Source organism: Populus nigra, chromosome 4, assembly GCF_951802175.1.
Source record: "Populus nigra chromosome 4, ddPopNigr1.1, whole genome shotgun sequence".
NCBI classification, from domain to species: domain Eukaryota; kingdom Viridiplantae; phylum Streptophyta; class Magnoliopsida; order Malpighiales; family Salicaceae; genus Populus; species Populus nigra.
The window spans coordinates 22,053,873-22,080,557 of NC_084855.1; positions in this window are offsets into that span (position 1 = coordinate 22,053,873).

Here is a 26,685-nt window from a genome sequence, read left to right on the forward strand (position 1 = left end):
TTCTTCCCCCCTGCCTCTCAATTTTTCTCCCCTCTTTTTTTTCACTGTAGCATGGTATTTATAGGAGAAGTTTTGCTAGGTTTTCAAACTAGTCCCTCAACTTTTCCTTTCCTTTCCTTTTCTTTCTTTTTTGTAAATTTTGATTTTTCTTATTTTTTTGTATTTTTTGAAAACGAGCAATATCAACATCAACTCAATGAGGAAAATCAATGATTTTAAAAATAACGCGTTAAAAGTTGAACGCATTCCAAATATCTTTGAAAATTTAAATTCTTTTGAGACGATGCTAAAAATGCTAAAAACGATGCAAATTTATTAAAAACGTATTTTTTTGGATTTTCGATGTTTTTCATTGTTTTTGGATTTTTCTTAAAATTTATCAAAACATGGGTCAAAAATTGGGTAGCAACAATCTACACACTTTTCCGCTACATTGTGGATAGTTAAACCCAGGTGGACGCTGCATTTAAACTTCTTCTTCCAAATTCCCATGGAGGAATGTGTCCTTCACATCAAATTGCTTGAAGGGCCAACCGAAATTTGCTGCTAAAGACAACGAGACTCTGATGGTATTCATCTTGGCAACTGGGGCAAAAGTTTCCTGATAGTCAATGTCGAATGATTGCGTGTGTCCCTTTGCTACTAGCTTTGCTTTGTATCGATCAATTGTCCCATCTTCTCTATGTTTGAGGTTGAATATCCATTTGCAACCTACTAGTTTTTTTCCTGAAGGGAGTGATACAATGCTCCTTGTATAATTTCTTTGTAGTGCATCCATTTCAGCCTCCATTGCTTCTGCCCATTTTGGATTCTTTAAAGCTTCCTCAACCTCTGTAGGTATTTTTATATTCTTTATCTCATTCACAAAGGCTTGATGTTGTGGTGGCAGCCTATGTGTAGAGACATACTGTGTGATGGCATATCTTGCTTTGCCATTTGGAGAGTACCTGTCAGATGGCTTCCCACGGTTCTGTCTAGGAGGCGGAGAGTAATTTGGAGCAGATAATGACATGGAAGAGGAAGGGCTTGTAGTGTTACTTAGCTCATGAATATCCGACCGATCTTGGACATGGATTTGTGAAGAGGAAAGGGTTACTTCAACTTGTCTTTCTTGTTGTGCTGGCGTGTTTTTGTCCTTTGCACTACTAATTATCTGTGAACTGGACTCCCTTGACTCCATTCCTTCCCCTGAACTAGATCCTTCTCCTTCCCCTTCCCCTAAACCAGAGTATTCCCCTGGATCAAACTCCCGTGAACCTGATTCTCCCCATGGTCTAGTATGTTCAGATAGTTGGGGAAGATCAATCTAGTTATAGGCATCTTGTTACAGTTTCTCCCCCTAAGGACTAGAGGTGGATTGATCTAGACCAAAAAAATATTTTGCTTCGGAGAAAGTAACATCCATGCTGACATACATGTGGTGAGTTGAAGGATGGTAACACCGGTAGCCCTTTTGGTGAAGATGGAAGCCAAGAAACACACAGCACACTCACATGGATCCAGTTTTGTGTGCAGAGATTTCTGCAGGTCGACATAGATAACACAACCAAAAACCCGAGGTTCTAGATATAGGAAGGATGGAATCTGAACATGTTGAGTTAGAGTTTGTAGAGGAGTTCTAAAGGAGAGGACTTGTGATGGCATCCGGTTCATAAGGTACATTGCATAGGTCACGGCTTCCACCTAATAATTTAGAGGTATATGGGCATCGATAAGAAGAGCTCTAGTAGTTTCAAGGATATGCCTTTTTTTGAGTTCTGCCACGCTATTTTGTTGTGGAGTACTTGGACAAGTAGTTTCGTGGAGAATACCATTATCTTGAAAGAATTTCAAGAGTTCAAAGCTAAGGTATTCTCCACCATTGTCTGATTGAATAACTTTAATGAGGAAGGAGAACTGAGTGCAAACCATATGATAAAAAAAATTGGGAGCTTATTGCGCACATCACTCTTATGCCGCATTGTATATAACCAAGTCATTCTGGTGCAGTCATCAACAAATGAAATAAACCACCGAATTCCAGATTGAGTAGTAATTGGGGCAGGCCCCCAAACTTCAGAGTGAATTAATTCAAATGGATTTGTGCTTTTATTGAGGCTTAACGGATACGAAATACGGTGGCTTTTGGCCAAGATGCAAACATTACATTTAAGAGAAGAACTAGGATCTGAAATGTCATTAAATAGGGATGGAAATAATTTTTTTAAGTAGCCGAAGGATGCGTGACCCAACCGATGATGCCATAACCAAATATTCTTGTAGTCATGAACATTGCGACTCTGAACTTGATGGACGTGACCTAATGCAACATCATCCACATAGTAAAGCCCCTTCCTCTTAGTACCACGTCCAATGATCGCTTGAGTCCGGATACCCTGAAGTAAGCAAAAAGTGGGGAACATTAAGACAATGCAATCCAATTCTTTCGTAATTTGACTAACTGATAATAAATGATTTGAAAGTGCAGGAACAAGTAGACAATTATGTAAAAAAAGATTAGGAGTGAGAGCAATTGATCCTGCTCTAGTAACTGGGGTAGACTCCCCATTGGCTGTTAGGATGTTTTCCTTAGATGGGGAAGTCATGTACTGAAATAATGATTTATTGTAAGTCATATGATATGTGGCACCCGAGTCAATGATCCAACCTGTATCTTGAACCGTGGATGTAGAAAACATCATTCCAGTGTTTTCTAAGGTTGGAAGGGAGTCAGCTATATTGGCTAAAGAGAGTATTTCACTCGGTTTAATATGGTCTCTTTGACCTGTTGCCATAACAGCAACACTAGAAGGAATCTCCACTGTATTGGCTAATTTTGCTTGGCCTAGATGTTTATTGTTGCGTGCTTTACTCTGCTTTTGATTTTCTAAGAACCATTCAGGATAGCCATGAATTTCAAAACAGGTGTCTCTGGTATGGTGACTTCCATTACAATGACTGCAACACAATTTATCTTTTTCTGCTTCCTCAATAGCTCTAAGGGTGCAAAAGTTAGAGGAGGCGATGGATTTGGAAATCATTGCCATGAAAGTACCTTCACCCGTTCTTTGTGCCAAGCATGGTGAATTGGCATTGAGCCTCTCGTCGAACAGTATTGAAGCATTCTTCAATACCCGGAACAGATTTCATGCGAAGAAGATCACTGCGTACTGGGTCGAATACCTTATCTAGTCCCGCGAGAAAGTCATAAATCTGATCTTTTTGAATTTTTTCTTGTATGGTTCTAAGATTTGCAGTACACATCATCTTAATTGGTCATCGTTTATCAATTTCTTGCTAGACGCTGTTAAGTTCTGCGTAGTATAAGTTAACTGAACGTCCAATCTATTTCGTTCTTGTTGCCTTGCAGCGTAACTCATAAAATTAAGACTCATCAGCCCCATCATAGAAGGTTTGAGTGACATTATCCCAAATTTCCTTGGCTGATGAAAGGTGTATAAATAAGCCAATAAGATGAGGCTCTATAGTTTTTAGCAGCCATCCTCACACCGCTGCATCTTCAATGCACCATCCTGAATAACTAGGATTTCCTTCTTCTATTCTAGCGTTCTGTCCATTTAAGTAGCCAAGTTTGTTTAATCCAGCAGAGACTGGAGTATGGTTTATAGGAATTATAGAGGTATTTGTATCATCCATGGTTGGTCCCTTGTTTCAAGACCAATTCCGGATGGGGGCTGCAAAGAGAGAAGAATTTTGACCATGCTCAAAACCATGATAACATTTAGAGTTTAGGTTTTATTTAACTGTACTTCTTATTCTTCTCTCTTAGAGGAATGCCTTATATAGGCAAACATATATATAGCGGTTTACAGGTTTCCTGTTTTGAAAGGAATAGATTTCATGTTCTGAAAGGAATACATTAATGTGTATGCTTTCAGAACTCTTATGGAATATACCTTTTGTTTATGGAAAGGTATTTTCTAATTCGGTTAATTACATGTTAACAAAAGCCTCATAGATGAAAGCAACAAATTGTTTGATGAGTTGTGGGCAAAGACGATGGGTATCTTTGATTAGAAAGACTGGATATGTCAATTACACACCCATTTTGGTTGTAAGGCAAGTTGGAGGCATACAACATGTGCCAAGGATGGCCAGGTTATCCTAATTTTTTGAGTTATTTAAGGACTAATTTGTTTTGGAAGGATTGGAGAACATCAAGCGAGGCTAGGAGCTTCTGGTACTGGTCAACAAGGAATCAGATGGTTTGAGAGATCCAGTTACTAATGAAAAGTATCCAAAGTGAAGAAATATATCACTAATCACCATCCCTATAACTCTTAGATTTGAATCCGAGACTTTACAAGCTATTTAACCATTTAAAAGAAAGAGGATTAGCAATGAGGAAGAGTTGAGAGAACAACTGGAAAAGCTTCAAATAGTGGTGGGCATTAGTAAAGCCCTCAGTATATTCCTTAAGGAGCAACTCCTCACTGAAGAGAAATTGAGAAAGTTTGTAAAGCAACAATTGGAGGAAAAGGACACAAAAATCATATCCTTAGAGAAACAACTGAAAGAAGAAAATGTGGCTAGAAACTAAGCTAAGAAAAAGTGAAGAGAACTGGGAACACATTGGATGCAAACCAGTACTGAGCTAGAGGCTTTGAAATCCAATTTCAACGATTGCTAAGAAAGGGATGAAATGTCTTTAAGGACCTAAGATGAGTTAGAAAGCTAAATTGAGTAGTATGAAAGGCTATACAAGAAGCATGTGATGCTGGAAAGTGAGTTAGCTGAAGAAAAAGCTAAAGGAAAAGCTGTTGGGGTCTTCAAAATCAATTTGGATAATAAAAAAAATGAGATTAACCTGCTAGAGAAGAAGCTCGACAAAAAAAAGGTCAAGACAAAATATTTCGATGAAAAGAACAGAATGCTCAAATTCCATAACCAGATGATTGACACCAACAACAATGAACTGAATAGGAAGAACAAATTACTCTTGGACAATATAAGAAACATGGATGAGCAGATTGACCGATCCTATGATTATGCCTAAAGAATACGCCACAATGCCTAGTAGGTTGGAAGTGATGTCCATTGATATCAAGAACCAATGTTTTTCTTAGGGACATATAAAATAAAAGATTTATCCTTTTTCCCTATAAACGATGATGATGAGTGAACTAGATTTCAAATGTAAAAGTTTCCATTAAGTATTAATGAAAAGGGCTTAGAACGAACCTTTTTAGCAATATCTCTTTGAGATGAGTGTATGTTTATTAAACATTGGCTTAGATTAAATTGTCTTAACAGCTACGAAAGGATCAAAACCCTACATGTTTATAAAGGAACGGTAGCCATATATCAGCCTAGGGTATAGCTAATCCATATCCAACATACATCATCACGCAAAATCATGCATCCGTATGAATTTATGAATTATGGAACGTGCATGGTAGGTATTCAAAATGTAGCCCCCCAACCAGAGTCTACAATATTAAGCTTCTCAAGAGGGATGGAAAACGAAGAGATGGCTCATTGACACGACCAAAAGATTGATGTCTTCTCCCAAGTGCAGGTGTGTCGAAGTAATAAATAACCCGGCAAGACCGGGGTCGAACCACAGGGAGGTTAATTGTATAAATTATAAACAACAATAATACAACAACAACAACAACAATAATAATAAGTTAAAGAGAGCTTTGAGATGCGATATTGATGTAAGGATTAAACAAGGATAAAAATAATTGTCAAGGTTAGAGGATCCACTAATGGTATTTCAAACAAGTATAGTATAAACTCTTTTTATTACTCAACTGGAAACCATACACAAAGGAGGTTCCAATCGGATTATAAATTGTTAACATGATTACATTAGTTATCTTATTCGAATAATGCTAATACTTGTAAATGTTGTCAGGCATTCACGATTATAACTTTTGTTAACAACAAATCAAGTTCCTTTCATAGCTCAGGTGTTAGTTATACCATACAGTATGGGCTATGAAAGTGCCAAGTATTTGTTGTACCAAGTGTTATACAACATAAATCTAGATTAACCATTTAACAAGCAAAGTATTAAAAGTGAACAAGAAAACAAATACAAAGCATGTTAGTATCCAAAATTAAGGTCCATGTTAAGTTTATATTATACTTATTCTTACACCATTAGTGTACCCTTTTCACCTTGACATAATTAACTTAGCTACACATAATGAAAGAAAGAAACATAAACAAACAAGATAAGAACATAAATGAGAAAGAAGTTAACTAAGTAAAGAAAAGGAAATGAAAGGCATAAACAAGAGATTAATATAAACAAAACTTAAGTATTACAAAAGAGAGAGCAAGAGCATGATCTTGATCTCAACACCAATATGCCTAAATACATGGCAAATCCCTCCTTTTATAGGCCAAAATTTGGAACTATTGATTTGTTGACTAATTGATGAGTGGGTGGCCACATCTTGACTTGGTGACAATCCTTATCTTCTTGTCTGCCAAAAACATCATTGATAACGTCAGGATTTCAATAGATTCTCCCATGAAGGTTCTAGAAAATTGTCTCAGCTTTCCAGGAAAAAAAAGATGAGGTCATTTGGACTTCTAGAACTCGAGATATGGGTTAAACACTGAACAGTGTCTGGGCTGCAGGATAGATTCGGACTTCTCTGTTGTTGCTATAATTTGAACTTGAAAATGGCCTTTTTAAATCTTGGGCTCCACATGAAAGTTGTAGGCCTATATCTTATCTTTCCATCCATATAAAATGGACCTAAATCCAAGATCTACAGCTCTAGATATGACCCAATTACCGAACAGTGTTCCAGTTTTGACTACACCAGCATCTCTTTTCTATGTTTGGCCATCTCTTTGTCCTTTCAATTTCAGTACTTCAACTCATCAATCAATTCTTTCATTTATGTGATAGGCCTGCATTTAAGATGAACATTTACCATAAATTAAAGGTATCTTATATAATTAGATATGTTATTATAAAACATGCATTAGTTAAGTAGTTATTGATACTTCAAGTGCAAAATGATGATATAAAACCTTGATAAAAATGCACTTTTAAGTACTAATCACTCATATTGAGGCCCACTACCAAAAGAAGCTGGAAGATATTAAGAATATTATGGCTTAGATGGCTAGCTTACTTGAGCAACTCCTGTGAGCGCAGTCTGGGAAAAGGACATCCAGTCAGTAGCCAACCATGTTACCTCCATCGACAACTTTGGTTATCCTTGATTCACAAAACTTATGAGCAAAACACAATGCATCTTTAACCCATGTAACGAGCTTTCGGCTAATGACTCCCAGACCAGTTGATCTTAGGGCATTAGGTGTTGAGACACCCCTACGAGCTTAGTAACTCGGGTTGCAGATACTGATACATAGATAGTGCAATGTTTGATTCCCTTAAGCTTTTCTCCTTAACCCATGTAACAAGCTTTGGGCCAATAGCTCCCAAGTCAGTTGACTTTAGGGTATTAGGTGTTAAAACACCCCTTCGGGCTTAATTGCTTAGGTTAGGGAGACTACGAAACCAAACTTATCTACGTTTTTATTATCATCATTTTTTCTCTTTTTTTTTTGAAAATTATATACTATCCCTATCCCTTAGTTGTTACCTTTAACAAAAGAACATAAATAATGTAATAATCCAATACGCAACCCACAATCATATGTTAAAGTGTGTGTGTGAAAATGAAGGTTTAAGAATACTTGGTAAATGAGTATATGAGCAGAATTAAGTGATAACAATGTGAGAGTTTGTAAACCTGAATATTTCAAGAAGTATTCTAATAGGCCTTGTTATGAATATTGCAAATAACCATTAGAAAATGTTTACTAAGATGCGTCTCAAGAGTCAATAAAATTCCCCCTTACTCTGCCATCCTAGTAATAACAATTTTGCCAAATGGTTTTTAAAAACAAAAACAGTTAGTTGGTTTTTTTTTTAAATACTACTACTCTCTTCCCCCAATCAAAACGAGACATTGTCCTCAATGTCTTAAGGTAGAAAGATAAAGTATAGAAGACATCACCTGAAACAACGAACATTGACAAACCTGAAACACACTTAAACAAATATAAGAAATAACAGAACAAAATACTATGCTAAAAATAAAACCAAAAGACACAAGGATTCACAAACGAAGGCTCAAATCTAATCTAAGCTTTTTACGGCTTTCCTTAGCTGACCAATTTATGCGACTCATGGAAGGATCAATTACAGGGGTGAAAGATTGTAGTTTGTCGATCAATTGTTCAGCAGTAGCAGCAGAGATTATGATTTTTCATGCCGAAGATGTTAGAAATTCCTGTTCCACAGCTTGATCAAGAAAAGACAACAAATTATCATAAAAACCATTAACATTGAGCAAACCTATAGGTTTATGGTGAATGTGAAGTTGGGCCCAAGAGGAAATATGAAAGATCTCCTCTAATGTGCCCAGACCACCTGGTAAGGCAATGAAGGCATCAGCATGGTTAAACATTGTATTCATTCGATCAAACATTGTGGAGACCTGTAGTTCCTCTCCAATTGTTCTTCCAATGATGTCCTCTTTTGTTAAAGCTTTGGGGACAACCCCCAAAACTTGACTACCTCCTAAAAATGCAGCTATTACCACACCCCCCTATTAACCCAAGGCTGCCTCCCCCATACACTAAATGAATCTTTCTCTCAGCTAGTACCTGACCAAGATGATTTGCTGCTTCTAAAAAAACTATGTCCTTTCTAGGACTGGATCCACCGAAAACACAAATATTTTTTATGTGATAACTTGAGGAACCTGCCATTTCTACACGCTTCTATATCTGTCTAATGCAAGGGTTGAGTAGAAATGAGGGGAAGGAAGAGAAGATTTTATAGATGAGAAATTGAAGATGCAATCATACCACTTATATGTAGGCCAGCTGGAGTCTCACATTCTCTCTCTCTCTCTCTTTATTTATTTATTTATTTATTTTGAAAAAGCATGTGTATGTACAAGTAGTTGTGATTATGGCTCACATCTTCACTTGGTTTTACGTCCAAGAACGGCTTAAACGCCCTTTATAGATCGGGGATAGGCTTCCCATCCAGTTTTTTAAAAAACTGGCAAACAAGGTCTTTTTTAGTCAGATTCCCAAGACTAAGTCTATCATGTTCTTTATAAAAATGGGGCCATAAATCATGAATTGCACGATGCACATCTCCACTAGCATGCGTCTCAAGGGTCAACAAAAGATTATCTAAAGACCCCTTACTCAGGCCATCCTTAATGAATTGTATTTTATCTTCACGGTTTATAGATACCATTCCTAAAGAATGACATGTTGCATTACAAGTCCATCTGGCACATCAGTGACAGACTTTCAGTCGTTTTGCACGACGTTTCTTTGCAAAAGTGCTTTTACTTGTTCCAAGCTTGTGTGAAATGAAAGAATTGGAGGACTCACCTGATAATCGAATCTTTGCTTCAATCAGCCAGCGAATATCTTCAGGAATTCCATGATTCATTAACAACTTTAATCTTGCACACCTAGCACGGTAAATTTTTGTAATCGCATTCTGAGGCAAAGCGGGAAAGTACTTTTTCAATTTTTCAAGAGTGGTGTCCATTTTCAAATGAGAATTGGAGAAGAGATTCAAAGAAGAGAGAAAGAGCAAAGAATTGCACAAATATATACAGATATCAATTATTATGGGAAACTGAAATAACCGACTTAAGTCATGGAGTACCATTATTCGCCACTTGACCGGGGTGAGAGAGACTAGCGAAATGAAACACAAAACGATGTGAGAAAACGAATCAATCTTTATATACAGGATCACTCAATTCAATAGAGTCATTTTCAATTGAAAAATTGTCAAAGTAGACTTTCAAATGATGTCCATTTACCTTGAAAACATTGTCATTCTTTGGATTCTCGATATCACAGGCCTCATATGGATACACATGTTTCACAATGAAAGGACCACTCCATCTTGATCTTAGTTTTCTAGGAAATAAATGGAGTCGAGAATTATAAAGCAAGACTTTTTGATCAACATTGAATGTTTTTCTCAATATTTTCTTGTCATGAAACTCTTTGATTCTTGCTTTATGAATTCTTGAATTTTCATATGCATCATTTCTTATTTCCTCAAGCTCATTTATTTGTAATTTTCACAGTTGACTAGCATCATCAAGGTTTGAATTAAAAGCTTTAATAGCCCAATAAGCTTTATGTTCAAGTTCCACAGGCAAGTGACAAGGTTTTCCATAGACTAGTCTATAAGGTGACATACCTAATGATGTTTTATAAGCAGTTCGATAAGCCCAAAGTGCATCATTAAGTCTTAAAGACCAGTCTTTCCTATTAGGGTTCACTATTTTCTCCAAGATTTGTTTGATCTCCCTGTTAACAAGCTCTACCTGTCCACTAGTCTGAGGGTGATAAGGGGTGGCAACTTTGTAAGTGATTCCATATTTCTTCATTAAAGACTCAAATGGCTTGTTGCAGAAATGTGTTCCACCATCACTTATCATGGCTCGAGGGATTCCAAATCGACTCAAAATATTTTCTTTCAAGAATTTTATCACTGTTTTGTGATCATTGTTTCGACTTGGAATTGCCTCTATCCATTTTGAAACATAATCTACTGCGACTAATATGTACACGAAACCAAATGATGAAGGAAATGGACCCATGAAATCTATACCCCAACAGTCAAAGATCTCAATAACAAGAATAGGATTTAAAGGCATCATGTGACGTTTTGAAATAGATCCCAACTTTTGACGATTTTCACAAATCTTGCAGAATGCATATGAGTCCTTGAACATGGTGGGCCAGTAAAATCCACTTTGTAAGATTTTTGCAGTGGTCTTTCTTGATGAGAAATGACCCCCACATGCTTCAAAATGACAAAATTTAATGACACTACTTACCTCATTGTCAGGAATGCATCTTCGAAATATTTGATCAGGACAATATTTGAATAAATAAGGGTCATCCCAATAAAAGTTCTTTACTTCGTTCAAGAACTTTCTTTTGTCTTGGGTACTCCAATGAGCTGGCAGTTTTCCTAAAACAAGAAAATTAACAATATTAGCAAACCAAGGCATCGTAGAGACAGAAAATAAAGATTCATCAGGAAAGTAGTCATCGATTGGTGTGATGTCAAATTTTGAATCTGTTGTCAATCTTGACAAATGATGGGCGACAACATTTTCGGTGCCTTTTGTCTTTGATTGTGATATCAAATTCTTGAAGTAAAAAAATCCACCGCACCAATCTAGCCTTAGAATCTTTCTTAGAAAGAAGATATTTCAACGTGGCATGATCACTAAAAACAACAACATGTGAGCCAACAAGATAAGACCTGAATTTTTCACATGCAAATACTATTGTAAGTAATTTGTTTTTCAGTGGTGGTGTAATTCATTTGAGCACTATTTAAAGTTTTACTTGCATAGTAAATCATATAAGGTTTCTTATCTTTTCTTTGTCCCAAGACAGCACCCACGACGTAGTTACTAGCGTCACACATTATTTCAAAAGGTAAAGACCAATCAGGAGGTTGAATGACCGGAGCAGAAGTAAGCAGGTTTTTAAGTTTAACAAAGGCTTCTTCACAATGTTTAGTCCATTCAAAGATATCATCCTTTGTTAGAAGGTTACTCAAGGGCTTAGATATTACGCTCAAATCTTTGATGAACCTTCTATAAAAACCAGCATGTCCTAAGAATGATCTAACATCTTTAATACATTTTAGCGTTAGCAACTTAGCAATTAACTCGATTTTAGATTTGTCAACCTCAATTCCTTTTGATGAAACAATGTGACCAAGTACAATGTCGTCTGTTACCATAAAGTGACATTTTTCCCAATTCAGTATAAGATTCTTCTCTTCACACCTGCTCAAAACCTTTTCTAAGTTAGTCAAACAATCATCAAATGAATCACCAAAAACAGAAAAATCATCCATAAAAATCTCAAGAAAACGTTCAACCATATCACTGAATATACTAAGCATGCATCTTTGAAACGTGGCTGGTGCATTACATAATCCGAAAGGCATCCTTTGATATGTAAAAGTACCAAATGGACATGTGAAAGTAGTTTTCTCTTGATCTTCCAATGCAATTTCAATTTGGTTGTAGCCTGAATAGCCATCTAGGAAACAATAAAATTCATGACCTGCAACTCTTTCTAGAATTTGATCCATGAAAGGTAAAGGAAAATGATCTTTTCTAGTCATTGAATTAAGTTTCCTATAATCAATGCACATGCGCCAACCAGTAATAGTCCTAGTTGGAATTAACTCATTTTTTTCATTTGTTATCACAGTGACTCCAGACTTGTTAGGTACCACTTGGGTAGGACTTACCCATTTGCTGTCAGAAATAGGATAAATGATTCCATTATCTAGAAGCTTAATGACTTCATTTTTCACTAATTCTTTCATATTAGGATTAAGCCTTCGTTGCATTTCTCTAGAGGGTTTAGCATTTTCCTCCAAATAAATCCTGTGAGTGCAAATCAAAGGACTAATTCCTTTTATGTCAGCTATGGTCCATCCTAATGCATTTTTGTGCATTTTCAGAGTTTGTAATAACTTACCTTCTTGCTGTGCATTAAGTTTGGAAGAGATTATTACCGGAAAAGTTTCATTTTCTCCTAAAAATAAGTATTTGAGATTGAGGGGTAATGGCTTCAAATCAGGTTTTGGTGGTTGAACACTTGAAGGTATTGGCTCAATTAATCGTGGCAGCAATTCCTTAATTTGTGGTCTCCAATTACTTGCCTTTGATTCTTCCTAAAAATAGACCATTTGCAAATCGTCAGATTCATCAATCTCAATTTCACTGGAAGTGGTTTGAAATTGATCATGAACTAATTTTTCAGTAAAGTCCACTTCCTGTAAATCATTATCATCTCCAGGTTGCTTTTAAATGTTGAAAATATTCATCTCCAATGTCATGTTTCCAAAAGATAGCTTCATCAGTCCATTCCTACAATTAATCAATGCATTAGAAGTTGCAAGAAATGGGCGCCCTAAAATAACAAGAAATGAATTACATGTTTCAACAGGTTGTGTGTCCAAGATAATAAAATCCAAAGGATAAATGAATTTATCAACTTGTACTAACACATCTTTAACTATCCTCTAGGCACTTTTACAGATCTATTGACAAGTAAAAGAGTTGCAGAAGTTGGTTTTAACTCACCTAGATTGAGACTTTGAAAAACTGAATATGGAAGTAAATTCACACTAGCTCCAAGATCAAGTAAGGCTTTTTCAATTTTATGTTCTCCAATAAAGCAAGAAATTGTAGGACAACCAGGGTCTTTATATTTCAAAGCATTATTGTTCTGAAAAATGGCACTTGTTCGGCTAAAAACGCTTTCTTTTTCACATTCAGTTTTCTCTTCATAGTGCACAGATCTTTCAAAAATTTAGCATAAGAAGGAACCTGTTTAATAGTATCCAGCAAAGGTATATTGATCCTTACCTGTTTGAAGGTTTCAAAGATTTCAAAGTTGTGATTGACTTTCCTTTGTTTGGTCATGGCATGAGGAAATGGAAGTGCTGGCAGAGAATCAGTCTTTTCTTTGCAATGATTAGATTCAACCCCTTCCTTACCCTCAGAGATTGACTCATCATCATTCTCACAAGGTTCAAGAATGGGTTTTTCAATAACCTTACCCCTACGAAGAGTGATGACTGATTTTACGTGATCCATGTGTTGGCTTCCCGAACTACTTGCATTCGCATTGTATTGCCCCTTGGGATTTTATTGTGGTTGAGATGGAAACTTACCTATCTCTTGGAAACTGAGAGCAAATGTGAACTTTGCAAGAGTATCTTTAAAATCTGTCATGCTTTGAGCAAGTTGAGTGTTAATTGCCTCTTACTTTTCCATAAATGCATACAATGTTTCCTCAAGATTTCTTCTAAGAGGGGGAGCATAAGGAGGTGCATATCCATGAGAATTTTGAAAAATATGGTGTGCTTGAAACGGTGGCTGTGAAGTTTGAGCATTATCGTTCTCACTCTTCCAACTGAAATTTGGATGATTTCTCCAACCAGGGTTATATGTTTGCGAATACGGGTTATGGTTGGACCTTTAAAAACTGTTTAATGCATGGGCTTGTTCATGGAGACATTCTTTAAAATAAGGCAAGGTTGGACAGTCATTGGTTGAATGTTGGTTGGTTTCACAGATTTGACATGCAATATCTTGAACAGATTTTAATTGAACACTCTTTTTCAATTCTAGTGCTTTAACTTTTTTAGCTAAAAATGCAAACTTGGCTTGGAGGTCATGATCTTCCCTAAGGTTGTACATACCCCCACTAGATGTATGAGGTTGGGTTTTACTTGGTGCCTCATAAGTACCTGTGGTGTCCCAATTTTGTGCATTTTCAGCTAGCAAATCTAAGTACTTCATTGCTTCATTAGGGTCTTTATCTTTAAAAGTTCCATTGCACATCAATTCAACCATTTGCCTATCTCTAGGTGTTAATCCTTTATAAAAATGTGAAACTAATCTCCATGTTTCAAAACCATGATGGGGGCAAGTATTAAGCAAGTCTCGATACCTATCCCAACATTGATAAAATGTTTATCCTGGTTTTTGAGAGAAAGTAATGATTTGTCTTTTGAAAGAGTTTGTTCTATGAGATGGAAAAAACTTCTTTAAAAATTGTTGTTGCATTTCATACCAAGCACGAATGGATCCAGGTCTCAAATTTTGTAGCCATGTTTTAGCTTTATCTTTTAATGAAAAAGGAAAAAGCTTCAATCTAATGGTGTTCATGCTACAATTTGAGTCATTATACGTGTTGCAAACCTCCTCAAATTCCCTTAAATGCAAGTATGGATTTTCTAAATCTAAGCCATGAAAAGATGGTAAAAGTTGAATAATGCTTGTCTTAAAATTAAAATGAGATGCATTAGGAGGAAAAACTATGCATGAGGGTGCACTTGTTCTTGTGGGATTCATGTGGTCTCTAAGTGTTCTAACCCGAATATTCTCATTATTCTCATTATGAAGCAATTGGTTATCTTCTTCAGCCATATTTTCTAAAAATGATGAGCATACCTTACAAAGTCTACCACTTAATGTACGTGACCACACTCTCATGCACGTGTAAGAAAAGAATAAAAGGAAGAAGAAAACAAAAGAAACAAAGTTAGATACAAGAAAAGAGAAAAGAGAAAAGAGAAAATAAAATAAATACTATAATTTGTACAAGAATTTACCTCCCCGGCAACGACGCCAAAAACTTGACACGACCAAAAGATTGATGTCTTCTCCCAAGTGCAGGAGTGTCGAAGTAATAAATAACCCGGCAAAACCGGGGTCGAACCACAAGGAGGTTAATTGTATAAATTATAAACAACAATAATATAATAACAACAACAACAATAATAATAAGTTAAAGAGAGCTTTGAGATGTGATATTGATGTAAGGATTAAACAAGGATAAAAATAATTGTCAAGGTTAGAGAATCCACTAATGGCATTTCAAACAAGTATAGTATAAACTCTTTTTATTACTCAACTGGAAACCACACACAAAGGAGGTTCCAATCGGATTATAAATTGTTAACATGATTACATTAGTTATCTTATTCGAATAATGCTAATACTTGTAAATGTTGTCAGGCATTCACGATTATAACTTTTGTTAACAACAAATCAAGTTCCTTTCATAGCTCAGGTGTCGGTTATACCATACAGTATGGGCTATGAAAGTGCCAAGTATTTGTTGTACCAAGTGTTATACAACATAAATCTAGATTAACCATTTAACAAGCAAAGTATTAAAAGTGAACAAGATAGCAAATATAAAGCATGTTAGTATCCAAAATTAAGGTCCATGTTAAGTTTATATTATACTTATTCTTATACCATTAGTGTACCCTTTTCACCTTGATATAATTAAGTTAACTAAACATAATGAAAGAAAGAAACATAAATAAACAAGGAAAGGAAATGAAAAGCATAAGCAAGAAATTAATATAAGCAAAACTTAAGCATTACAAAATATAAAGAGAGAGCAAGAGCATGATCTTGATCTGAAAACTAAGATGTCTAAATACATGGTAATGCCTCCTTTTATAAGCCAAAATTCAGAACTATTGATTTGTTGACTAATTGATGAATGAGTGGCCACATCTTGACTTGTTGACAATTCTTATCTTCTTGTCTGCCAAAAACGTCAATGATAACTTCATAATTTAAACAGACTTCAATCATGAAAGTTCTAGGAAATTATCTCATCTTTCCAGGGTAAAAATTTGAGATCATTTGGAATTCTAGAACTCGAGATATGGGCTGAACACTGAATAGTGTCTGGGCTGTAGGACAGATTCGGACTTCTTCTTTGTTGTTACAATTGGGACTTGAAAACGGCCTTGTTAAATCTTGGGCTCCACATGAAAGTTGTAGGCCTATGTCGTATCTTTCCATGCATATAAAATGGACCTAAATCCAAGATCTACAGCTCTAGATATGACCCAATTACCGAACAGTGTTCCAGTTTGGACTACACGAGCATCTCTTTTCTAAGTTTGGTCATCTCTTTGTCATTTCAATTTCAGTACTTCAACTCATCAATCAATTCTTTCATTCATGTGTTAGGCCTGCATTTAAGATGAACATTTACCATAAATTAAAGGTATCTTATATAATTAGATATGTTATTATAAAACATGCTTTAGTTAAGGAGTTATTGATACTTCAAGTGCAAAATGATGATATAAAACCTTGATAAATGCACTTTTAAGTACTAATCACTCATATTGAGGCCCACTATCAAAAAAAGCTGGAAGATGTTAAGAATATTATGGCTTAGATGGCTAGCTTACTTGAGCAACTCATGTGAGCGCAGTCTGGGAAAAGGACATCCAGTCAGTAGCCAACCATGTTACCTCCACCAACAACTTTGGTTATCCTTGATTCACAAAACTTATGAGCAAAACCTAGTACTAGACCACAAAGAACAATGAGCATTTTGATGACTTGCCTGATTATGCCTGCTTAATTCCTAGCCATAATAGATCTAACAATGAAGGGATCGCACGAGGTTGAATCCTTTGATCATTGCAAACAAGATAAGTGAGTTGTTTGAGAGGAAAAAAATAAGGTTTGTTAAGGGATTTTGCGTCTATAACCTAGTTAAAGCAACTGAGATATGCTTAGTGCCATATATAGTAGTGCCTAAAAAGTTTAGGGTGTCAGAATTTGGCAAATATGTGGCACTGGAATGCCCTAATATGCACTTGAGGTCGTACTACAACAAAATAGCAAAAGTCATACGCGATGAGAAGTTTCTCATCCATTTCTTCAAAGACAGCTTGATCAGTTCTGCATTAAGTTGGTACATGACCTTAGATAACACAAGGGTCAAGAAATGGAGTCATCTTGCTGATATTTTCTTAAAACAATACAAGTTCAATATTAACATTTCTCCAGACCAAATGAGCTTAATGGTGATGGAGAAGAGCAACAAGAAAATCATAAGGGAGTATGCTTATAGGTGGAACAACAAGCCAATTCATATACAACCACCTTTATTAGAGAAAGGGATGGTGACTTTATTTGCCAATACTTTCAAGTCCTCATTTATGAACATCTTATAGGTAGTTGTGTCCAATATTTTTATGATGTTATTATTGCTGAGAAAATAGAACAAGGGATAAAAGCTGGAAGAATATCGGAACCTACCGAGAAAAAAGGGTTTACTAGAAGGAAAAAGGATGTTGAAGTGAGCAATATGAAAATAGGGTATAAAGGTAAGACGAATTACCAAAGCCAAAGCTACCAAAGCTAAAGTTACTAAACCGTGTTTTCCTAAATATCTAGTATTAACTTTACTACGTCTCTTCTAGTAAACCAGCCCACTAACCCACTAGAAAACCAAGCCAAAAACAATCTAAGGAGAGCCTACCAAAGTAACCAATAAAAAAATCTCACCTCTACTTATGTCTTTAGGAGAAATATATGCAAAACTACTAAGTAGGATGTATAACCTTTGAAGTGGAAGAGGGGCAACACAACCATACCAAAAATCTCACCTCACATATGAGTACCATGCCAGAAACCTTAGCCATAGTATTGATACTTGCTCATCATTCAAGAGGAAGCTCTTGCAATTATTCAAAGCTAGATGTATAACCTTTGAAGATACCCTTAACATCAATTCCAACCTTCTACCTAATCATGCTTCCAGTAGTGGAGGAGTAAATGTTGTAGAGTTTGGAAGAAAGAAAGAGAAGGTTTTAAAGGTAATTATAAATAGGTTATATGACATGTTAGTGTAAACTGGGTGTTTGCCAACAAAAAATAAATTAGGTTCAAGAAAGAGTGATAGTTTTTGCCATAAAACAATAAGACATGACATCAATGAATGTGAAGAGTTTCACTAGAAGGTGATACAAATGATAACTTGTGTTCTGTTACAAATAGAGAATGAGAAAAATGATGATGTCGTAGACATGATAAGTTTCAAGAGAAGAAAATAGAGATGTGTAAACTTCAACATACCGAGAGTGGTGCATCAAAACTCATCTTAATAAGGCCTATCATTGCCTATAATAGGAAGTATAATGCATTGCCTCATAACTATAATTATTCTCTTAATATTGAGGATCATGCTTCTGTGTTTCAGAACTAGATTGATAGATTAACTCGAAGTAGCATGTGTTTTACACTTGAAGAACTAGAAAGGTAATGAAAAGCCAAATGCAAAGAGGTTGTAGATGTCATCAAATAGATGGAAATAAACAAACCTGTATGTGACTAGTGAATTCTTAAAACTGATGAAGCACAATAAATATAGTATGGTAAAGCAACCAAAGAAAACCTTTGTCAAGATATCCTTAATTTCTCTTATCCAGAGTTCCAAGCCACACCACAATGCACTACAAAAAGTATTGAATGAGGTATATGTGCCCCAAGACATGTTCCAAAAGACTATGGAGCATCTGGTTAGAAGAATCCATCTTATAAACTACTTATACTTCATTGAATACGAGAATGATGTTGGAGAAACGGGTCATAATAAACCTTTATACATCACTATGAGGTGCAATGATCGCACAATTAACAAAGTATTGGTGGATGACGGTTCAACTTTAAATGTACTTTCATAACATGTGCTACATGAAATGCCAATTGATTCGACACATATGCTACCAAGCACCGTGACAACTATGGCTTATAATGGTTCCCCAAGCCAAGTGGTGGAGACCATTGAAATAGAATTGTTTATTGCCCTACAAGTATTTTTAGTAAGCTTGTAAGTTATGGACATCCACCTATCATACATCACGTTATTATAAAGGTATTGGATACATCCCGCTGGTGTCATGGCATCATCCTTACATCAATGTTTGAAGTATATTATGAATGGAATATTGGTAACAATTAAGGCCAAAGAGACCTTAGGAATTGTGCATAATATGGTTGTTCCCTAGATAGAAGTTGGAGGGATCAAATATAAAAATCTTTATGCTTATTGTTAATACAAAATGGGTGCTAGAAAACATGGTATTGACAAAACCGATGATTTCTGAAGTCATAAAAATGGCGGCCAAATATTTCTTAAAGTATAGACTTCCTTTTCAATATGATCTTATCTCTGGGAATCCTAAAAGGATAAGTTTGATAAAGTTGAAGACTACAAATTAAAGATTTGGGCTCAACTTTAAGCCTGAAAAGAGAGACTATAAAAGAGATGTTGATATCAAACGAGAAAAAAGATGGGTGGGCTAAAAAGAAGGGAATCGGAAAAGGAAGAGATTATCATCCCTTTGATCCAGGTATCATTCCGTAAAACTGCTTATGTAATGCACTTTGAAGATATAATAGATGTCCCTTCCCAAGGCTTGGCTGCTATGGGCATCAACACATTGGAATAAAGTGTTAGTTAGGTCAAAAGCTGCAGTGAAAAAGGAAAGAGTTGTTACAACAACTAACTGTCCACACCATGGAAAAAACATCTGCAAAGACCTTTATGTGAAAATTGACAAATGGTGAAACGTTTCAAAAGTGGGTGATCTAAGAAGCTCCTATAGTCTTCAAAAAGTCAATGACAATGTTGTTCTAATATGCTTTTTGTACCTTTTGTGTTTGTCTATGTGTTTGTCTTTGCTTTCATACTAAGTTGGCAATCTTGGCTCAAGATATCAATATATGGTTTTTTTTTATAGTTAAGCCTTTCCCTTTTGTCAATGAAATCATGCATTTTCATAATTTTTTTTGTCTCTTTATCTTTGCAAAATACACATTTACACTGAAACACCTTCTGCTTTTAGAAAATCTAAAAGTGGATCGTCCACAAAATCACGAGCACATTACACTAAGAATGAATGACCAAATTTTAAGGAGTAGACAATTACAATGGAAGAAAATGAATGAGAATAGGATGATGTAAAATAATTTGCTAGGTTAGTAAAGCAATCAAAGCAAGCTTTGAAATTGACAAAAAAATGATTAAATTAATGTCAGTATATGGCAAGAGGAAAGAGAATTGAAAATAAAGACTCTAATCACTGCTAGTGAAAGGGAAAACTTGATCTTACTACTACGTGGGCATATTGATGTGTTTGCTTAGTCCTATGCAAATATGTCTGGTTTAGATTCTAACATTGTACTTTATAAGGTGTCATTAAATGAAGGAAGTATACTTGTGAAGCAAAAATTATGAAGAACTCATTCGAATATGATGCTCAAGGTGAAAACCAAGATAGAAAAGTAATAGGATGCTGATTTTTTGGAAGTGGTTAGGTACCCACAATGGATATTTAATATAGTAATAGTTTCCATGAAAGGCGATAAAATAATAGTATGTGTAGACTATAGGGATTTAAATAAAGCAAGCCTAAAAGATGATTTCCATTTGCCACACATCGATGTCTTAATTGATAATGTGGCGCAAAGCTTAACATACTCCTTCATGGATTGTTTTTTTTTATAAAACCAGATCAAAATGGTCGATGAAGATGAAGAGAAGACAACCTTCATTACTTCTTAGGGAACCTTTTGTTACAAGGTGATGCCATTCGAACTAAAAAATGTTAGGGCCACTTATCAAAAGGCAATGGTAACTCTATTCCACAACATGATGCATAAAGAAATTGAAGTGTACATGGATGATATGATTGCTAAATCTAGAGAGAGAAAAAACTATTTTTAGAATCTGAGAAAGTTGTTTCAAAGGTTGTAAGGTATCAGTTGAAACTAAACTTTGTAAAATGCTCATTCAGGGTAAAATCTGGAAAGCTGCTATGATTTATGGTGAGTAGGCAAGGTATTGAAGTCGACCTAATAAAGGAAAAGCAATTCAGGCCATGTTTACTCCTAAAGCAAAAAAAAAAAAAGTTAAAGGGTTCTTAGGTCGTTTGAATTACATTGCTCGGTTTATATCTCAAATGACACTAACTTATGAGCCAATCTTCCGACTCAGTTGAAAGAAAAATCTTGGGGTATGGAATGAGGAACGCCAAGAAAGTTTCAATAAAATCAAGCAGTATTTGCAAAGTCCACTTTTGTTGTGCCTCATGTTCCTGGCAAACCATTGATTCTATATCTGACAATAACTGAAAAGGCAATAGAATGTGTACTTGGGCAACATGATGAGTCTAAAGATCTATTATCTGAGTAAGAAGTTCACAAATTATGAGTCTAGATACACAATGGCAAAGAAGCTTTGTTATGCACTTGAATAGGCTTCAAAATGATTTTCAACAATACATGTTGTATTACAATACATCGCTAATTTCAAAACTGGATCCTCTCATATATATCTTTGAAAAGCCTTATTTATCAAGCAAAATAGCAAGATGACAGGTGTTTTTGGCTGAATATGATATAGTGTAGATGACAAGAAAAGTTATGAAATGAAGTGTTATCGCTGATCATTTGGTAAACAAAGAAATTAAATATTATAAGCCTTTGAATTTTGATTTCCTAGATGAAGATGTGTTGGTGGTAAAAAAAAAAGAACTAGACTGGTGGACAATGTATTTTGATGAAGTAGTAAATATGGTGGCAATGGGGTAGGAGTAGTGATAATTTCTCCTAACAGAAAGTAATACCTTGTTTTGATCAATGACATGACCAAAAGATTAATGTCTTCTCCCAAGTGCAGGAGTGTCAAAGTAATAAATAACCCAGCAAGACCGAGGTCGAACCATAGGGAGGTTAATTGTATAAATTATAAACAACAACAACAACAATAATAAGTTAAAGAGAGCTTTGAGGTGTGATATTGATGTATTGATTAAACAAGGATAAAAATAATTATCAAGGTTAGAGGATCCACTAATGGTATTTCAAACAAGTATAGTATAAACTCTTTTTATTACTCAACTGGAAACCACACACAAAGGAGGTTCCAATCAGATTATAAATTGTTAACATGATTACATTAGTTATCTTATTCGAATAATGCTAATACTTGTAAATGTTGTCAGGCATTCATAATTATAACTTATGTTAACAACAAATCAAGTTCCTTTCATAGCTCAGGTGTTAGTTATACCATACAGTATGGGCTATGAAAGTGCCAAGTATTTGTTGTACCAAATGTTATACAACATAAATCTAGATTAACCATTTAACAAGCAAAGTATTAAAAGTGAACAAGAAAACAAATACAAAGCATGTTAGTATCCAAAATTAAGGTCCATGTTAAGTTTATATTATACTTATTCTTACACCATTAGTGTACCCTTTTCACCTTGACATAATTAACTTAGCTACACATAATGAAAGAAAGAAACATAAACAAACAAGATAAGAACATAAATGAGAAAGAAGTTAACTAAGTAAAGAAAAGGAAATGAAAGGCATAAACAAGAGATTAATATAAACAAAACTTAAGTATTACAAAAGAGAGAGCAAGAGCATGATCTTGATCTCAACACCAAGATGCCTAAATACATGGCAAATGCCTCCTTTTATAGGCCAAAATTCGGAACTATTGATTTGTTGACTAATTGATGAGTGGGTGGCCACATCTTGACTTGGTGACAATCCTTATCTTCTTGTCTGCCAAAAACATCATTGATAACGTCAGGATTTCAATAGATTCTCCCATGAAGGTTCTAGAAAATTGTCTCAGCTTTCCAGGAAAAAAAAGATGAGGTCATTTGGACTTCTAGAACTCGAGATATGGGCTAAACACTGAACAGTGTCTGGGCTGCAGGATAGATTCGGACTTCTCTGTTGTTGCTATAATTTGAACTTGAAAATGGCCTTTTTAAATCTTGGGCTCCACATGAAAGTTGTAGGCCTATATCTTATCTTTCCATCCATATAAAATGGACCTAAATCCAAGATCTACAGCTCCAGATATGACCCAATTACCGAACAGTGTTCCAGTTTGGACTACACCAGCATCTCTTTTCTAAGTTTGGCCATCTCTTTGTCCTTTCAATTTTAGTACTTCAACTCATCAATCAATTCTTTCATTTATGTGATAGGCCTGCATTTAAGATGAACATTTACCATAAATTAAAGGTATCTTATATAATTAGATATGTTATTATAAAACATGCTTTAGTTAAGGAGTTATTGATACTTCAAGTGCAAAATGATGATATAAAACCTTGATAAAAATGCACTTTTAAGTACTAATCAATCAAGTTGTAGTTTGAGTGCACTAATAATACTACTAAGTATAAAGCTTGCACCCTCATATTATAAGTTGCATTAGAAATAAAGATAGAGAAACTTGATGTCTATGGAGACTCAATGCTTATAATCTGCTGAATGAAAGTTGAATGACAAACAAAAGATGAGAAGCTGAGGCCATATCAAAAATATATATCTAAACTAGCAAAAGAATTTAATGAGATAAAATTCACTCATATAAGGAGAGACAAAAACCAATTTGCTAATGTTTTGGCCACTTTAGCTTTCATGGCCAAAATTGATTATGGGAACAAAGTGCAACCTATAGATATTGAAGTAAAAAATTCTTAGGCTCAATATTGTTCAGTCAAAGGAGAAGTGGATGGGAATTTATGGTATTATAATATCAAAACAGTTTATCCAACACTAGAAGTATCCCTTAGGGGCATCCAATACAGATATGAAACCCTGCAATGATTATCCATGGACTATTACCTCGATGCAAAAGTGTTATATAAGAGGTCAACCAATGAAACTTTGTAGAGATGTTTAGATGGGATAAAAGCAAAAAAAAAAAAAGCACTTCAGAAAGTTCATAAAGGGATTTGTGCAACTCATGCTATTAGACATATGATGGCTAGGCAAATATAGAGGTTAGGGTATTCATGGATGAACATGGAAAGGGATTATATAGAATATGTCAAAAAAAGCCACAAATGTCAAGTATATAGTGATAAGATAAATGCGCCTCCAACTCCTCTATTCAATTATCTTCATGGCCATTTGCAATTGAAGAATCAATATAATTAGGCATGTCAATCCAAAAGCCAACAACAAACATCGGTTTATCCTAGTGGCTATTGATTACTTCATAAAATGGGTGAAAACTAGTTCATATGATCATATAACTTAGAAGGTAGTGTAGAGATTCATCGAATGAGATTTAATCTATTGATATAGAGCACCTGAAAAGATAGTGACTGATAAAGCTAAGAACTTCAATGGAAGGATGATAGTATAGCTTTACACAAAATGGAAAATCAAGCACTCAAATTCATCTCTATTTAGACCAAAGATGAATAGTGTTGTAGAAGCTGCCAATAAGAATATCAAGAAGATTATGCAAAAAATGGTAATCATGTACAAGAGCTAGCATTAAAGGCTCCATTTTGCTTTACATACATATCACACCACAATAAGAATGTCTATAGTAGCTACACTTTATTCCTTGGTTTAAGGGATAGAACTAGTAATGCCGCTAGAAGCAGAAATCTCATCTTTAAGGGTATTATTAGAATAAAAACTTAAGGAAGTTGATTGGGTTTAGATGAGATATGAGCAATTAAATCTGATCAGTAAAAAAAGATTAGCTGCAATTTGTCATCACCAGTTATAAAAAAAATAGCTAAAGCATATGACAAGAAAGTCAGGCCCATGGTATTTCAGAAAGGAGATCTAGTGTTGATAAAGATCTCACCTCTACCCAATAAAGATCAAAATAAGTGGGTACCCAACCATAAAGGCCCATATATAATGAAGAAAGTGTTATTTGAAGGAGCTTTGTTACTGACAAGAATGAATGAAGACTTATCGAGGTTGGTGAACTTTAATTCTATAAAGAAATATAATGTGTAATGTACTTATCTTCTTTAAATCAATAAAGTTTAATTATTTATTGTCATTACATCTTTTTTATTTTGTAAATGATCTCATAAGGCTAAAAAAAACCTTTTTTCAAATATCATTTTCTCTCTAAAGCCATAAAATCAAAGGATATTGCATCGATGTGTTCCTCAAGGCACTGGAACTAGTCCCATATCATGTACCTTACATGTTCCAGCCTTTTGGGAATATTGGTCGGTCCAACCCCAAATACGACGATCTTGTAAAAATGGTGGCGGCAGATGTAAGTACATCGTTTTGGCTTTTACAATTGCAGAGTACAAAACAACAAATAAATATTAAAACATGGTTTATGGGAATTCATGAAAGCAATGCATGCTGAATCTCTGGATTTGCCACACTTAGGCAGTGTTTGAATGTTGGGGCTATCGCTATCCGTTGCCTGAATTGTAAACAAATGGAGTTTATAATGGATTGCATGTTTCTCATTCTTTTTTCTTTTGGTAAACCTTGGTTTGAGTTACATCCATGCAATGGAATCTCTATTCTGAACCTTGTATTCATAAATGTATGCGCTTCTATGTGAATTAGATGGGCAAAGCTTGTTTATTCTTTAAATTAATATTTTTTATCTTTTTTAAATTATTTTAATAAATTGATGTTGAAAATAATTTTTTAAAAATAAAAAATTATTACTTTAATATATTTGTAAATAAAAATAATTTAAAAAATAACTAACACCAAACTCTTATAAAACTTGTTAATTAATTACAAGCAACGAGAGCTAGCCTAGCAAGCAATAGTCATCGAGCTACAATTTTTGGATAACAATATTCTTTGTATTTAAATGAAGTCAATTATAAATTAGCTCTTGTAATTTTATAAAACAAGTTAAATAATCCCTTTATTTTTAGACACCAAGTCTTTGATCGTTAAGCACATGACATGTTCAAAAGGTGGAGGAGAGATAGGCAAAGGGAAGCAAAAAAGAAGAAAAAGGGAAAGGAGGCGGAGGTGAGGGATGAGGATGTCGAGGGAAGAGATGGTTAATGTGTTGGTGGAGGAATAAAAGGAGGGAGGGAAGGAAGCAAGAAAGAGGAGGAGAGGGAGGCGAAGGGAAAGTATAGGGGAGAAGAGAGGAGAGGGAGGCGAAGCGGAAAGGAGGGGGGGGGGGGGGGGGGGGTGGGGGGACGGAGGACGAGAGAGAGAGATGGAAGATGGTTGCTATTGTGTTGGTAAAGGGAGGAGGAGAAGATAGGTGAAGGTGGAGGGAGAGGTGAGTAGGTTGATGGTAAGTATTCAGAATAACAAGCATTTTAGTAAAAACTATGATTTTAAAACCCATCAACGGGTCGATCCAATGAAGGCCTAGGCCACGAAATATGAGGGTTCATCAGGTTAATTTAGTTTAATTTCAATTTTATTTTATTTTTTTTGAAAAATAAGTCAAAGAAATGTAATTTTGATAAAAAAAAATAAAAACAAATCAATA